Source organism: Lygodium microphyllum, chromosome 7, assembly GCF_053477565.2.
Source record: "Lygodium microphyllum isolate KBCC chromosome 7, Lygodium_microphyllum_v1.1.10, whole genome shotgun sequence".
NCBI classification, from domain to species: Eukaryota; Viridiplantae; Streptophyta; class Polypodiopsida; order Schizaeales; family Lygodiaceae; genus Lygodium; species Lygodium microphyllum.
In genome coordinates this window covers 37380848-37397497 of record NC_141141.1, presented here as the reverse complement: position 1 = coordinate 37397497, position 16650 = coordinate 37380848, and the positions used below count along the sequence as shown (strand labels likewise).

At 42.8% G+C, this 16650-nt stretch overlaps 1 protein-coding gene across 1 annotated transcript in view; it reads left to right on the top strand.

The window, feature by feature from the left end:
- LOC148033352 (uncharacterized) overlaps nucleotides 1-16650 on the top strand; it is a 38464-nt gene that overhangs the window by 6245 nt on the left and 15569 nt on the right. The window lies entirely within an intron of this gene.

The window sequence follows — 16650 nt, the reverse complement described above, 5'->3', positions numbered from 1 at the left end:
TCTATTGTTTGAATCACTAGCCCAATGTGAATCGCTGTAAGTCTGTAGATGCAAGTTTCCCTCCTTGGGAACTAATAAGGCATATGATTGAGTACCCAGCTTTAAGCTTGACTGGCTCCATGGGAGTGCATATAGGTTTGCAATCTTGCATGTTAAACCTGTGTAAAAACGTGTCTACATATTGTGACTGTGGCATGATGATGCCATGCTAAATTTGGGTAAATTGAATCCCCAAATAGTAGTGTAGGCAGCCCATATTTGACATAGCAAGTGCATGTTTCAATTCAGCCTTAAAATCTACAATTTTATCTTCTTTAGGTCCATTGAACAACATGTTATCCACATAAAGAATAATAATTAGTGAGTCCCCCCCCCCCCTCATTCTAATGCCGAGAGTGGGAGTAGTTGGACTAGTTTTGAACCCTTTGCTGGCCAAATATGCATCAATTCTAGAGTATCATGCTCGAGGAGCTTGTTTGAGACCATAAAGAGCCTTATGCAACTTGCAAACCATGTGCTCTTTTCCCTTAATCACAAACCTTGGAGGTTGTGACACATAAATATCCTCATGTAAAGAAATACTCGGACATAGAAACACAAATAACAATGGTACGACAAAGCACAGACTGATTAAAGAACACAGTTACAGTTAGGGTAACTCAGAGACAATGAACATAGAAAATAACTGAAGTGATATAACTGCTGAATATACAATGCTCATGCAGCAAACACACTATGCAGTGAATAAATACTGAACCTCCAACTCCTGTATCTCAAGGATCAAGGCAGGGGTAATGAGCTGGAGAGAGTGTCGTACTCTGAACGGATCCTGAATCGTAACAAGCCAGCCTTCGTCGAACACCAGAAAATGCAGTAGTGAGAAGCTGGATGTGATGTAGACAGCAGTGAGGAAAGAGACTAAAAACGTAGGTTGTAGGAGAGAGAGACTAAAAACGCAGGTAGGACAGCTTGTAGGAGAGCGAAAACTGCCAAACGTAGGCAGGACAGCTTGGCAACAGCCTGCAAAAGCTGGGCGCGACAATTGGAGGAGAAAGAAAACTGCTAAACACAGGTTGAAGATGACATGGCAGGCAGTACGACAGCAGCTCTGTGTGGCAACAATAGTTGGCTGGCTAGGATAAACTCTAAATTGCGAGAAGAGGGCTGGAAATCAGGCGCCAATTGATGTAGACAGCAATGGACCAAGGGTGCCCAAATGATCACTCCAGAGAGGATAGGGCATCTAACAAAGGGCGCATGTTGGCTACCCAGTGGCCTACTAAGCCTTACAAAGGCAGATGTAATTAGCTATGGACTGCTCTTTTTTTGTTTTGTTTTTAAGGGCTTTAAAAAATTTAAAATTTGATAAATTTAGCATTAAGTGTGGGGTTCAAATCAGTTTTCGTCCTATTGAGTATCCATGTCCTAAACGGGAGAATGATAAAGGATGGTCAAGACCCAAGACCTTCATAAAATATGCATACTATCCCTACCATTATTGGGTGTCGATAAAGAAGAATAAGACTAAGGTGTGGATATAGCAAATATATAAAGCAAGCAAAGCATGCAAGCAAGCTAAGGAAAAACTACCTTGGAGATTGCCACGAGAAATGCCACGAATATGGTGTATCCAGAGTTGACCACTCCAAAGGACCGAAAAGGGATAAATGTGCACAGATGCATGTTTACATGAATAGAATACCAATGCATGGGGTAATGCAAAGGGTGATGCAAGATTTCATGCTCATGCAAGATGCAATGCAATGGTGCCACTTGGATAGTGCCCTCGTAGGGGAATTGTTCACTTGCCCAAGCGCCCTTTTACAATCATATCATCTTGATAGTGCGGATGAAGTTACAAATGTTCATAATACAATACAATAGAATAAATGAATGAATGTCTAAAAAATTGTAAGCATCATCACTATCACTGGCAAGAGTAGAAGTTGCCCCCTCTCAAACTGGAAGGGAAAGCAAGAGGAAAACACCCTCTCCCTATCAAGCTGAAGAAGTAGGGGAGGGTGTACCCAAACCAAACCTGGGTAATAGGTATTGAAGAACCGGTTGATTGACTGCTTTGGTTAAAATATTTGCAAATTGTTGGATGTAGGCACAAACTCTAGGCGGATAGTGCCTACCTCAACTTGCTTTTTGGAAAAATGGAAGTGGACTCCCACATGCTGCGTCCGTGGTGTAATGATCGGATTGCCCGCAAGGGCAATGATACTCTGGTTGTCGCATTAGACAAGGGTGGGAGAGTTGCATGGGAAATGAAGTGCTGCTAGTAAACTCCTCAAGTAGATGGCCTCGGTGGTGCCATCGAAGAGAGCCCGGTACTTAGTCTCGACCGTGGAAGTTGCCATCGTCTCCTGCTTGCGGCTTGACCAAGAAATGGGAGCTGTGCCCAAGGTAAAAGAGGTAGCTGCCATGAGAACGTCGGGTGTCCAGATCTCATATCCAATTAGAATCAGTGTACCCCTACAAACATAAACCAAAACCATATGTTAGGCCATAAGAAAAAGTACACCGTAAATAACGCAACACACGAAGACATGCAATCCAATGTGACATCCTAGGTGCTGCGAATTACTGACCGAGTATGCTAACTGAGTAAGCTAAATTTGGCCTAGTGTGAATTAACCAAAGAAGTTTTCCTACAACAGAACGATAGGTATGTGCATCGAAGGGTTGTTCTGGGGTATCCTTCGACAAGTGAACAGTAGGATCAAGAGGCGTGGCCACTGGCCGTGTTTGATCGGAAGTGTGTTGTTTCACTAGCTAAAGTGCGTACTTTTGCTTGACACAAAAATGTATCCCCTAGAATAAACTACCTCTTGGGGAGTGAGCTTTCCTATCTTATCATCAGGGGTGTGTGTGTATAGGTACGACACCTGAAGACTCTGAAGTGAGAAATGACAGGCTGAGAGCCAAAAAATGCCTCATATGGGGTCTTTTGAAGAAGAGCCACAGTTGGGCACCGGTTGAGGATGTACACCAAAGTGTTAACAGTCTCGACCCAAAGGCGCTCAGGAAGCTTTGCTGCGAACAGCATAGAGCGTGCCATTTTCATGACTATTCGGTTTCTACACTCTACAACTTCATTCTGAGAGGGGGAGTTAGTGGAGGTGAGCTGGCGAGAGATGCCATACTTCAGTAGAAACTCGAAAAACTCATGGGAGATAAACTCACCACCGCTATCACTCCTCATGCAACCAACACGGCGTCTAGTCTAGTTATGAACCAACAGCAACCAAGCAGAAAAATATGTGAAAGTATCTGACTTATGCTTGAGGAAGTACACCCACATGTATCGAGAATGATCACCCACTATCAAAAAGAAGTACAGTGCGCCATTCAAGGCGGCAATGGATGTCGGTCCATAAAGATAAACATGAATCAATCTAAGAGGCTCCTCAGCATGATGTGTGGACTGCTGAGGGAATGGGGTATGGTACTGCTTTTTGAGCTGACAAGCTTTACAGACATCGCGAGCTAGTTTAAGGCGGGGAAGGCCCTCAACTAGTTGACGACGAGATAACTGTTGGGAATAAAGGGCCATCGTGCCTTTTATATGTGCGCGGGTGTGAACACACCCTTAGCACATTGTACTTTCATACATATATCTATCTAAAACCTAAAGTGGTACACTCGTCCTTGTACCAAAAACGTGTGCACTCTCTATTCTGCTCACTCGCACTCTCTGTGTCTCTCTCACTGCACATAAGGTTTGTCTACCTCTATCTCCGTGCCTCACCGGTTCCTTCAAACTGGTATCAGAGCCAATGGTTCACTCAAGCTGTTTAGAGGTACAGGCAACACGTAGAGTCTCGTATAATAGTCTTGTGGACTGTTGAGGAGCCAGCAAGAGGCAGTGCGAGCAGGAATCGCTGGCGTGTTGCTGGCGGGCAACAGTCCAACAGAAGCGTGACGGGCTGTGACTAGTTGGGGTCTAGCGTGGACCAAGGCGACTGCACGGGCAGTAGCGTGATGGGCTGCGACAGCGTGGACAAAAAAGACTGCAATTGACAGGTGATAGTGGACAGCAGTCAATGCGCGCAACTCGTGACGGAACCAGCAGTGGGCAAGGAGACTTGATGGGGCGGCGCAACACGTGACGGAGCAGCGCGCGACGGGGAGGCCTGATGGGTCAACGGACCCGTCATTCGAAATTTTTTCTTTAAATTTTTTTTCTCAAACTCCTTTCCCTAACCGAGGTTCGTGCATGCAAGCACAAAACATCAACTTTGTGTAATTTTGGCCCAGAAAGCTGGGGCTTTTCCAGATTGAGCATTGTTCATGAAAAATTGAGGCATCTGCATTGGAATTGCAGACATTGTGTGCATTTGAATTGGGGATTTCGCCAAAATTGTTGAAATTTTGCTCATCCGAGTGAAATTTTTCAACATTTAGCCCAGAAATTTGGGGCTTTTTCTAGATTTGGGAAATTTGATGCAGGACAAGCAAATTTGTCTGAGAAATTGCAGGAATTGGTGACATTTTGTCCCCGACATTTGGGGCTTTTCATGTACATGCACAAACTGGGCTGAAATTGACCCAATTTCTCGACATTGAGGCACATTGGACCCCATGCAATTTGGGGCTTTTGCAAATTGGGAAAAATTTGTGCAGCATTTGGTCATTTTATGTACATGCAGGTTGAATTCCGCGCAAATTGGACATCAACACTTGGTAAAATTTGGGGGTTTCACTGAAATTGCTTTATTTTGGCAAAATTGGACGGTCCTATGCATGACAGAGGAAATGCAGATGTGTGTTTGACGCTTTTGAGCACAAAATTTTGGGGCTTTTGACCGTTCGTGTCAAATTTTATGCCCGTGGGTACACGTTCAACAGAAATTGCAGCTGAAATTTTGGGATTTCTCATGTAAAGTGATGAACATGCCTTTTGGAACAGCTGTAATCAGTTGGATAATGCTGTAGCACTTGGTTTGGTGCTTCTGAAAACTGAAATACAGATCTGAAATCTGTACTTCTGCGTGTTCATTTATTGCTGATTGGTACTTGTTTGTACCTTGGTCACTTGGGTGACAATTTGGGCCTGCATTTACTGGTTTTTTGGTCACTTTTGAGCTGAAAACCATGGCTGGCAGCAATGACAGCAGTAATTTGATGCATGTAAAGAAGCTTGAAGGCGCACATAATTTCGCAGTGTGGCAAAAACAGTGCTACAATATCCTGTTACAAAAGAAGCAGGCAAAGCCGATCAAAACTAAAGGGGCAAAGCTTGTGGACATGGATCAGGATGATTGGGATGAGTTGAATGAGCTTGTATGCTCAACCATAGAGCTATCGATTTCTGATGCCTTGCTCTTCAACATTGAAGGTTTGGATTTTGCATATGCTATATGGACTAGACTGGAATAATTGTATGCACAAAAAAGCGTTGCAAGTAAAGTGTATTGGCTGAAAAAACTTATGGATTTGCGTATGAAAGAAGATACAACAATATTTACTCACTTGAGTGAGTTTAACTCCATTTTCAGCTAGCTGGTTGCCTTGAAATTTATGATTGATGAGGAATTTAAGGCTACTTTCTTGCTTTGCACTCTACTAGAGAGTTGGGATACATTCAGGACTGCTATGAGCAATTCTAATGTGATCCTTTTGTATGCTGATGTAGAGAGTGCTCTACTTATGGAAGAGATGAATCGGCAGAACAATGCATCGAGCAAGTCTTCTAGTGCTTTTCATACTAGGGGCAGATCACAGCAAAAGGGCAAATATGATGGCAAGGGACGCAGTAAATCACGTGGCAAAGATATTGAATGCCATCATTGTGGCAAAAAGGGCCACTTTAAACGTGACTGCTACAAATGGAAGAAAGAGAAAGGAAAAGGCAAGAAGACAGATGATTGCAGGGAAGAGAAGAAGGACAGTCAGCCTAAGAAAAGCAGTGTAAAAATTAAAGAGGTGAATGTAGTCACTCATGACAGTGACAATGGGCGTGATGTACTCTTTGTCTCTTCACATTTTGGTGCACATGCTCTACTTGCATATACAGACGATGACATGCATACCTGGATTCTTGATTCAGACGCTTCTTTTCATGTCACCCCTCATCGTGAGTGGTTTTCCACATATACAGGGGGTTGACATGGTGTTGTCCATCTTGGGGACAACTATGCATGTGAGATTGTAGGTATTGGCAGTGTGCAGTTACAGTTTCAGCATAGCTCTGTCTTTACACTTCAGCATGTACGACATGTACCTCAGCTCAAGATCAGCACAGGGCAACTAGATGATGATGGTTTTCATACCACCTTTGGTGATGGAAAATGGAAGATCTGTAAGGGATCTAGGGTTATTGCCAGAGGTTGCAAGAGTGATACGTTGTATCCACTCCATGTATCTAGTGTGCGTGACCATGTTGTTGCCGTGACCGAGCAGCCAAGTGTTTCTTTGTGGCATGGCCGGTTGGGACACATGAGTCAAACAGGAATGAAAGTGCTTTCTTGTTTGGGTTACTTGCCTTGTCTTCGTTATGCTGATTTTGAGCACTGTGATCATTGTATTTATGGCAAACATGCACAGACTTCTCACAAAAAGTCTCTTTCTTTGAAATCTTCTCCTCTAGAGTTAGTACACTCAGATGTATGTCAAATGCCAGGATTATCTTTAGGGGGAAAAAATATTTTGTTACCTTTGTCGATGATGCTATACGGAAAGTATGGGTTTATCCTATTCATAGCAAGGATGAAGTACTTGACAAGTTTAAAAAATTCTTGGCATTGGCTGAAAATCAGATAGATAAGACACTTGAGTGTCTTCGCTTTGACAATGGTGGGGAATATGTGTCCAAAGCCTTTCAGGCATTTTGTGACAGCAAAGGGATAAAGAGGCAGTTCACTGCCCCTCATAATCCACCCCAAAATGGAGTTGCAGAGCGTATGAATAGGACCATCCAGGATAAGGTCCGTACGATGCTGTCTCATGTTGCATTACCCCATGGTTTTTGGGGAGAGGCTATTATGACAGCCGTTCACTTGATCAATCGGTCACCAAACAGGTCTTTGGGGGGAGAGAGTTCCCCAAGAAGCGTGGTCGGGCAAGCCATCTTCATATGCTCTTTTGAAAGTGTTTGGTTGCGAGACATGCCTCTAAGATGATAGGTTGAACCATTGCTTTCTCCATTGGACTTTCTTCTAATCTCCTCATTGAGAATAGAGCTCCTAATACCATCGAAGGTTAAAGTAGGGTTTTTGCTCAATGAAACAACCAAAGACTCCCTGCTGTCAGGTAAAGTCATCAACAAGAAATAGCCTTCAATTTATCATTAAAGGGCTGTAAACCAGAGTCCTGCAACTGGCTGAAAATCCGTGTGAAAGCACTCAAATGCTCCAATGCTGGCTTAAAATCATCCAACTCCATGTTTATAAGCTTGCGTATGAGATGCACTTGATTTAGTGGAGTTTTATTTTCATAAGTGTCCATCAACTTTTTCCATATGGCATACGTTGTATCAAGATGCTTAATGTCTATAAGTACATCATCAAATACAACCATTTTAATGTATGCAATGGCCTTCTTGTTGAGTCTAGCCCATGCCATAGTTGTAGGCTTGACTTCCAAAAGAGCATCATCACAATCCTTGAGAAACAAAATGCCTTTCAATCTAGGTACATATACAGTAGTAGAACGGATAACATTCAGCAAGTATAACTGAAATTTCAGCATATACTCAAAGCATACATCACTGCTAGGTGACTCCCACTTCAACAATATCACCAAAAGTACATCTGCAACAATCCTAGATCTACAAATGATCACTAAGACTGCTGCGACATGACTATTCAGCAATACATTAACTCAATAGGAGCTGTCCAACATATTTATTGCATACATGTGTGACTAGGTATTTTTAATACACAAAAGAAAGAAAGATTCTCTGCAATTTCTTCAAAATGTCACAAGTGGAGATAAATCTCACTGCTTACAGCACCAAGATTGCACCAGCAATGTTGCCAATGTACATTTCAGACGTTATTTTTGCCAAAATTCTCAAATTTCAGCAAAAGCCCCAAAATTTTACTGACCAATATGCACAGATTGTATTAATACATGAACCGGAGAGCATAAAACAGACAAAATTAGAAAATTTACCAAAATCTTGCAAGAGCCCCAAAATTCTTAGGTCAAAATGTGCACCAATGTTCACAAATTTGACTCAGCTAAGCAAAATTTCACTGATCTGAGAAAAGCCCCAAAAAATTCGGAGCCAATTGTGCGCAATTTCTGCAATTTCCTAGTTAGATTGTCTTGTTATGTATGACCAACATCAGAATTGGGAAAACCCCCAAATTTTCGGGCACAAGAATGCACTAGTCTAAAGACCATGCTTGCACACGTGAACTAGGGCTTAAAAATAAGCCACTTCATAAAAAAAAACACACTATTTATTGGTCGCCCGTTGACCTGGTGCATGATGTCCGTCTAGTCATGCTATTGTCTGCCTTCGCCTGGCCCTGTCGACCCATCATGGCAGTTCTACCTGACCGTCGTGTTGGTCAGCCCCCGTTTGATGTTGGGTCCATCAGAACCTGGTCGCTTGCTGTTACCCTGACCTGCATCAGTCATAAAGATTGGTTGCTTGTTGGTTTTGGTCACGTTGCACACGACCTTGACTTGCCTTGTCTTTTGTGTCAACTGTTGCTAGTCCTGCGACCTAACACACATGTCGACTGCTGTTTATTGCATGACATGGCACACTTTTGGGAAGCACGAATGCTATAACCTCGCTCTAATACAGTTTGTTGGGCTCAAGTGCTATGGAGTGCGAGATTGGAATGAGCAGGAATAGAGCTGAGAGTTGAGAGAGTCGAATGTGAGTGTACCAGTGTGTTGCATGGTACACAAAGAAAAAAAAAGTATTTATATGTTAGGGTACAAGTGAAAGGGCGTGTTCACACCCGTAAGTTTATACACACGGGATGAATGGGAGTTTACACCCAAAGGGGCTTTACACCCAACACCATCAATTATCTACGTTGTGCCAATGTTCTTGAGCTCTTCTTGTGTTGCTTTGGCCTCTTTTCAGGCTGATTTTTAGATCTGCCCCTTTTCTCAGTCTTAAGTAACTTTTTATTTGGCTTCTCCCCACTCTCTAGGAAGCCCGAATTCTTCCCATGCAGCTTAGCATTTGTTCTAGCTACAATCTCTATGAGTTGAAACCTACTAGAGGTAGTGGATTTAATGCAAAAATCATTTATTCCTTTAGATAGCCCACAAATTGTGGGTTGATTTTGCAATGCATTCCCCTTCAAGAAAATATCCGTCTTTCGAATATTTGAGGATTTGGCGAAGTTTCCCCTTGAATAGGTTGCATTAAATTGTTAAATAAAAGTCAAAGCTTTTAGCCTATCTTGTGCACCATTGAAGCACTCAAACTTCACTGCTTTTCCACCCTCATCATAGTCTTTTGTTACCCCTTTCAGTGTCAAGTTGTCATACACTGGTTGTTGCAAAAGGGGTGCATTTGCTGAATTTACGTTAAAACCAACACCAAACCGAGCATTTGCGTGACCAGTATTCAGTCCTTCAGCCCCATAAATAGTCATACACAGGCTGTTGCAAAAGGGGCGCGTTTGCTGAATTTACGTTAAAACCAACACCAAACCGAGCATTTGCGTGACCAGTATTCATTCCTTCAGCCCCATAAACATTCGGGGGTACAGATGCATTACCAAACATATTACTTTGTGTCCCAGGTATCAAACCAATGCTGCTATACATAGGATTTTATATATTACTAGCCATGCTCAAATACATTGGGCCTTGTGTACCATGCATTGGCTGTTGCATAACACAGAGATTTGTGCCATACATTCTCGTATGTGGTCTTTGTCCAACCATTGCATGGAAAATCGTGCTACCACCAAAGTATCATGGCTACCCCATTGTAGCATGCATGCGCGCAGCTATCCAAAATCCATTGGATTGGCACTTTCATGTTGGCCTTGTATTTGCATTCCTTGTCTCGTAGGTATCAATTGTTTTGCTTCATTAGCATCTTTGGGAGCTTCTAGTGGAGGCTTTGGTATTGCTTTCAGTGCACCTTTCAGTCCCGAAAGTGTGGAAAATGACTTCTTCTTCTTGCCCTTGTTGTTTTTCTTTGGAGCATTCAAAAATTGAGTGAACTAAGGGTCCTCTCTCAAATCAACAAAGAGATTTGCTGCTGTCCTCATCCAATTCTTGAATTGGTTATAAAATTCCTCTTCACTTTGCTGGTCATCGGCCTCACTATGCCTTGAAGGCCCTGCCTCTTACCCAATAGCAACAATTTCAGCTTGCTGTCCATGGTTTGAGCTTTGTCCAGGATCAAGCATTGAATTTCCTTCATTTCTATGTGAATGTCAATATTGAGAGGCATTGTCACTACTTGATTCCATCTCATTGTATGAAGACATCCTGTTGTAATTTCTCAGCTGAGCATAGAAATCAGCACTAGCACAAAGCTTTGGCTTGCAATCAGGTGCCTTGGGCACACTGAATCAAGGGATTGATTGGTATCCCGACAATGGAACCACGAAACCAGCCTTCCTTCTTCGAGAGGGCGGTAATTCCTTAATAAATCACTTGATTACAGCAATGAATAAATAAAAATAAATTGAAATGCACACTTTACCTTAAAAATCTTGGATATTGGACACCTTGTTGGGCCCAAAATTGGCGCTTGTTTTGGTATTTCTTTATCTTCAATTGCTAATGGATTTGTTATAAGTTGAGATTCCACAATCTCCTTGGTTGATCAATGAGCCCTCTCTTGTTCCAACAATTAGCATAAAAATTGGGCAAATTGTCTCTTGATTTTCGCTTAGGACCTGCTCTAATTGAACCCCAACCGGCCAAATGCTACCTCAAATTCACAATGGATGGGATGGCATTTGGATTCCCTGATAATTCCGCAAATTTCAAGTTTTAAATTCAGTGTACAATGCCTTCTATTGATGGCACGGGTCCCGAGGTGGCTGCTAAAGCTCAATTCTTGTTGTAAATTAGGGATTATAGTAGAAGTCCTCTTGTTGTCCATCAAATTTGGCTGAGATCTATTCCAAATGGCTGAGATAAGTTGAGATCTCATAAGAATAGTCTAGAATAGGTGAGAGAATGTCAGAGAGAGGAGAAATTCAGAGATTTCTCATGCGAAATGGCTGAATTCTGCCTGGAGCTTGTCAAATCTGCCCTAGAAGCTGTCATACACTGCTGAGGAAGCCAAAAAATGCTGTTGCCAGCGTGCTGATGTAGTCTGCAGCCCCAAATAATGATTCTCCTGTTGTCACCTGCCTATTGAAGCCCGTAGATGGCTGTTGCCTGCAGTATTCTGCTGTTTTCTGATCTGAAAACAGATTAACAGCTCCTCTCTCTCTCTCTCTCTCTCTCTCTCTCTCAATTGCTAATGGATTTGTTATAAGTTGAGATTCCACAATCTCCTTGGTTGATCAATGAGCCCTCTCTTGTTCCAACAGTTACCATAAAAATTGGGCAAATTGTCTCTTGATTTTCGCTTAGGACCTGCTCTAATTGAACCCCAACCAGCCAAATGCTACCTCAAATTCACAATGGATGGGATGGCATTTGGATTCCCTGATAATTCCGCAAATGTCAAGTTTTAAATTCAGTGTACAATGCCTTCTATTGATGGCACGGGTCCCGAGGTGGCTGTTAAAACTCAATTCTTGCTGTAAATTAGGGATTATAGTAGAAGTCCTCTTGTTGTCCATCAAATTTGGCTGAGATCTATTCCAAATGGCTGAGATAAGTTGAGATCTCATAAGAATAGTCTAGAATAGGTGAGAGAATGTCAGAGAGAGGAGAAATTCAGAGATTTCTCATGGGAAATGGCTGAATTCTGCCTGGAGCTTGTCAAATCTGCCCTAGAAGCTGTCATACACTGCTGAGGAAACCAAGAAATGCGCTTGCCAGCGTGCTGATGTAGTCTGCAGCCCCAAATAATGATTCTTCTGCTGTCACCTGCCTATTGAAGCCCCTAGATGGGTGTTGCCTGCAGTATTCTGCTGTTTTCTGATCTGAAAACAGATCAACAGCTCCTCTCTCTCTTTCTCTCTCAATTGCTAATGGATTTGTTATAAGTTGAGATTCCACAATCTCCTTGGTTGATCAATGAGCCCTCTCTTGTTCCAACAGTTAGCATAAAAATTGGGCAAATTGTCTCTTGATTTTCGCTTAGGACCTGCTCTAATTGAACCCCAGCCGGCCAAATGCTACCCCAAATTCACAATGGATGGGATGGCATTTGGATTCCCTGATAATTCCGCAAATTTCAAGTTTTAAATTCAATGTAGAATGGCTTCTATTGATGGCATGGGTCCCGAGGTGGTTGCTAAACCTCAGTTTTTGCTGTAAATTAGGGATTATAGTAGAAGTCCTCTTGTTGTCCATCAAATTTGGCTGAGATCTATTCCAAATGGCTGAGATAAGTTGAGATCTCTTAAGAATAGTCTAGAATAGGTGAGAGAATGTCAGAGAGAGGAGAAATTCAGAGATTTCTCATGGGAAATGGCTGAATTCTGCCTGGAGCTTGTCAAATCTGCCCTAGAAGCTGTCATACACTGTTGAGGAAGCCAAGAAATGTTGTTGCCAGCGTGCTGATGTAGTCTGCAGCCCCAAATAATGATTCTCCTGTTGTCACCTGCCTATTGAAGCCCGTAGATGGCTGTTGCCTGCAGTATTCTGCTGTTTTCTGATCTGAAATTAGATCAACAGCTCCTCTCTCTCTCTCTCTCTCTCTCAATTGCTAATGGATTTGTTATAAGTTGAGATTCCACAATCTCCTTGGTTGATCAATGAGCCCTCTCTTGTTCCAACAGTTACCATAAAAATTGGGCAAATTGTCTCTTGATTTTCGCTTAGGACTTGCTCTAATTGAACCCCAACCAGCCAAATGCTACCTCAAATTCACAATGGATGGGATGGCATTTGGATTCCCTGATAATTCCGCAAATTTCAAGTTTTAAATTCAATATAGAATGCCTTCTATTGATGGCACGGGTCCCAAGGTGGTTGCTAAACCTCAGTTTTTGTTGTAAATTAGGGATTATAGTAGAAGAGCTCTTGTTGTCCATCAAATTTGGCTGAGATCTATTCCAAATGGCTGAGATAAGATGAGATCTCATAAGAATAGTCTAGAATAGGTGAGAGAATGTCTCAGAGAGGAGAAATTCAGAGATTTCTCATGGGAAACGGCTGAATTCTGCCTGGAGCTTGTCAAATCTGCCCTAGAAGCTGTCATACCCTGCTGAGGAAGCCAAAAAATGATGTTGCCAGCGTGCTGATGTAGTCTGCAGCCCCAAATAATGATTCTCCTGCTGTCACCTGCCTATTGAAGCCCGTAGATGGTTGTTGCCTGCAGTATTCTGCTGTTTTCTGATCTGAAAACAGATCAACAGCTCCTCTCTCTCTCTCTCTCTCTCTCTCTCTCTCTCTCAATTGCTAATGGATTTGTTATAAGTTGAGATTCCACAATCTCCTTGGTTGATCAATGAGCCCTCTCTTGTTCCAACAGTTAGCATAAAAATTGGGCAAATTGTCCCTTGATTTTCGCTTAGGACCTGCTCGAATTGAACCCCAGCCGGCCAAATGCTACCCCAAATTCACAATGGATGGGATGGCATTTGGATTTCCTGATAATTCCGCAAATTTCAAGTTTTAAGTTCAGTGTACAATGCCTTCTATTGATAGCACGGGTCCCAAGGTGGTTGCTAAACCTCAGTTTTTGCTGTAAATTAGGGATTATAGTAGAAGTCCTCTTGTTGTCCATCAAATTTGGCTGAGATCTATTCCAAATGGCCGAGATAAGTTGAGATCTCTTAAGAATAGTCTAGAATAGGTGAGAGAATGTCAGAGAGAGGAGAAATTCAGAGATTTCTCATGGGAAATGGCTGAATTCTGCCGGGAGCTTGTCAAATCTGCCCTAGAAGCTGTCATACATTGCTGAGGAAGCCAAAAAATGCTGTTGCTAGCCTGCTAATGTAGTCTGCAGCCCCAAATAATGATTCTCCTGCTGTCACCTGCCTATTGAAGCCCCTGGATGGGCTGTTGCCTGCAGTATTCTGCTGTTTTCTGATCTGAAAACAGATCAACAGCTCCTCTCTCTCTCTCTCTCTCCCCCCCCCCCCCCCCCCCCCCCGCGCGCCCCCCAAAAAAAAAAAACTGTAAATTGATTTGAATGGCTGAAACCAAGCCCAAAAAACATTCTCTCAATTTGCATGGATAATTGTACCAAGTGGCAACCTTGTAAACCTAATTTTCAGCATTATCCAGCCATTTAAATAATTTTGAAAATCAATTTCAATACTTCCGACCTTGCTCAAAATTAAATGTGCCCATCCATGATTGAATTAGCTAGGCCATTTGCAACTTGGAGTGGTCCTGAACCTCTGTGGACCGTTAGACTTGGATTAATCAATTAATTAATGCGAGTCCCTAGTGTCAACATCGACACTTATTGGCCAAATAATTGTCCTAGGGTCAAAATTGACACCAATTGACCACCCAAGCCTAGTTGGTATAACTTATCACAACTTTTGCCTTTAACACCCATCGCACCCCCATGGTCCTTGGCTTGTTACCATGATTCTTTTGATTAGTTGTCCTCTTCGAAATGCAATGTCTTCTACACCAGCCTTTTTAAATCAAGGACTTGAGCTTGTCTCACTTGTCTTGGAGTATGATGAGTATTTGGAAGAGGTAGCTAGTGGATTTGGCTCCACAAAAGATTTTACTATAGGTACGGGATGGGAAAAGAAGAAGAAGGAGAGTACAAAGGCCACGTGTCCAAGAAGGAGACACAAGAGCATTCTTCAGGCTTTGACACAGTTTTAAAGAAGCCTCGATGTCCACACTATGGAAAGGTGGCACATCCTGAGGAGAAGTGTTGGAAAAAGTACCCTCACCTTCGTCCGAGAGCTAAGGATGGAGCTACGTCATTTGGGACTCTCTTTACCTCTATAATTGTTACCCATGTGTCCGTGTTCCTTCATATCCATGTGTTGGAGAAGCCTTCTTCAGTAGTTGACTCATCTTCTGAGCACCCTTGGCTCATTGATAGTGCTTTAAGTCATGTGACTCCACGAGGAGATACGCTACAAGATCTTCGTCCATTTGATGTTTTAGTTATTGTTGATGACATTTGTTCGGTGCCTATTCATGGTATTGGCATTTTGCCATTATTACCAGAGCGTTTTTCATGCTTCCTTTTGGAAGTTCTACATGTTCCAGACTTTCCACTTCTCTTCGTTTTTGCCTGAATAGACTCGGTACCCAAGTTGTCTTCATCGAGCAAGCCATGTTTAATGAGGATTCTTCTTCAGGAGTTGTTTTAGCGATAGGTTGACAAAAGAGGGGGCTTTACAGGCTTCATTCCCCTTCTCTTATGCAAGGTCCTCTGAGGCATTTGTCCATTGCTACACCCATTCCCACTTGTGCATCATCTATTCCATAGGTTCTTTTCCATTCTCCACTCTCTCCTCCAATGGTTCCCTCGTATCCCCTATCCCTTTCAGAGGGGGATGATCTTGGTGATACAACTATGGATTTCCTAGCCCATAGTGTATCAGAGGGGGATTCTCAGGATCCTGAGGAGTTTTTTCATCAGCAGTCCACGTTGATGAACTTTATTAGTGTTGACACTCTTCTTGTCACCCTTAGATCCATATCTTTTTTGGCCTTCAATCCCATCCAGGATTTGAGAGGGGGTGTTAGCACTCATGGTTGGTCATCTCCTGCCTATGAGTCTTAGTCTGAGTCAAATGGGGGCACTAGGAGTTGTGACATGTCTATCATGTGCTTTGATGGAGGAGGCAGCTCATTCTAGAGTTTGCACTCCTTTTAGTCGAGTTTTATGTGCATTTCTTGCATTTCCAGTCGATTTCTAGTCCTTGCCAATGCTTGCCTACCTTTGGACTGCCTAGGATGCCACGTCACTATTTAGCGGATTTTTTGTGTGGTCGGACTGCATTTATTGCAGCTTGAGGGTATTATTCAGCGGGTCTGCCAAGTCTCCCATTCTAGGCTGTTTGGGGCAGTTTAAGGGTGGAGATTTGAGTGTTGGGCAGAGAGATAGTAGGTGAACCTTCAAGGACAGCAAAGAGACTTGATCCACAACACTTTTTGGAGCTGAAACAACAGGGTGACTATTGTGTAAGCATCTCTCTCATGAAGAAGGTGTCGAGAAAAGCGATGTACCGGAGAGACAGTAGGGTTTGTGGGGTGAAACACAGAGTGTGTACGGCAAACACTGAGAAAGAAAAGAAACTCAAAAGAACACGATGATGATGCACTTAATCATGCTATAAGGAGAAAAGCTGATATAGTGGAGTCAAAGCTCAGAAGATATTGCACTGTCCTATTTGAATCAGGCGGCAGCACCTATAGAGAATTTGCACAGTGAAGGGAGCGAAACACAGTCCTTTGGCTATAGGGATGTCGAAGACGTATGCTGAAGGTAAAGGATAGCTGTCGAGGGAGCGGAGTGGAGTTCTCTGATGCTATCTAAGTGGAGTAGAGTGATCACCAGCTGTCGAGGGAGCGGAGTGTAATCCTCTAATGCCAGGAGGAGAGCCCGGGCTGCAAAATGCAGATGCTAGATAATGGAAGAAGGAGCCAAGATGCCAA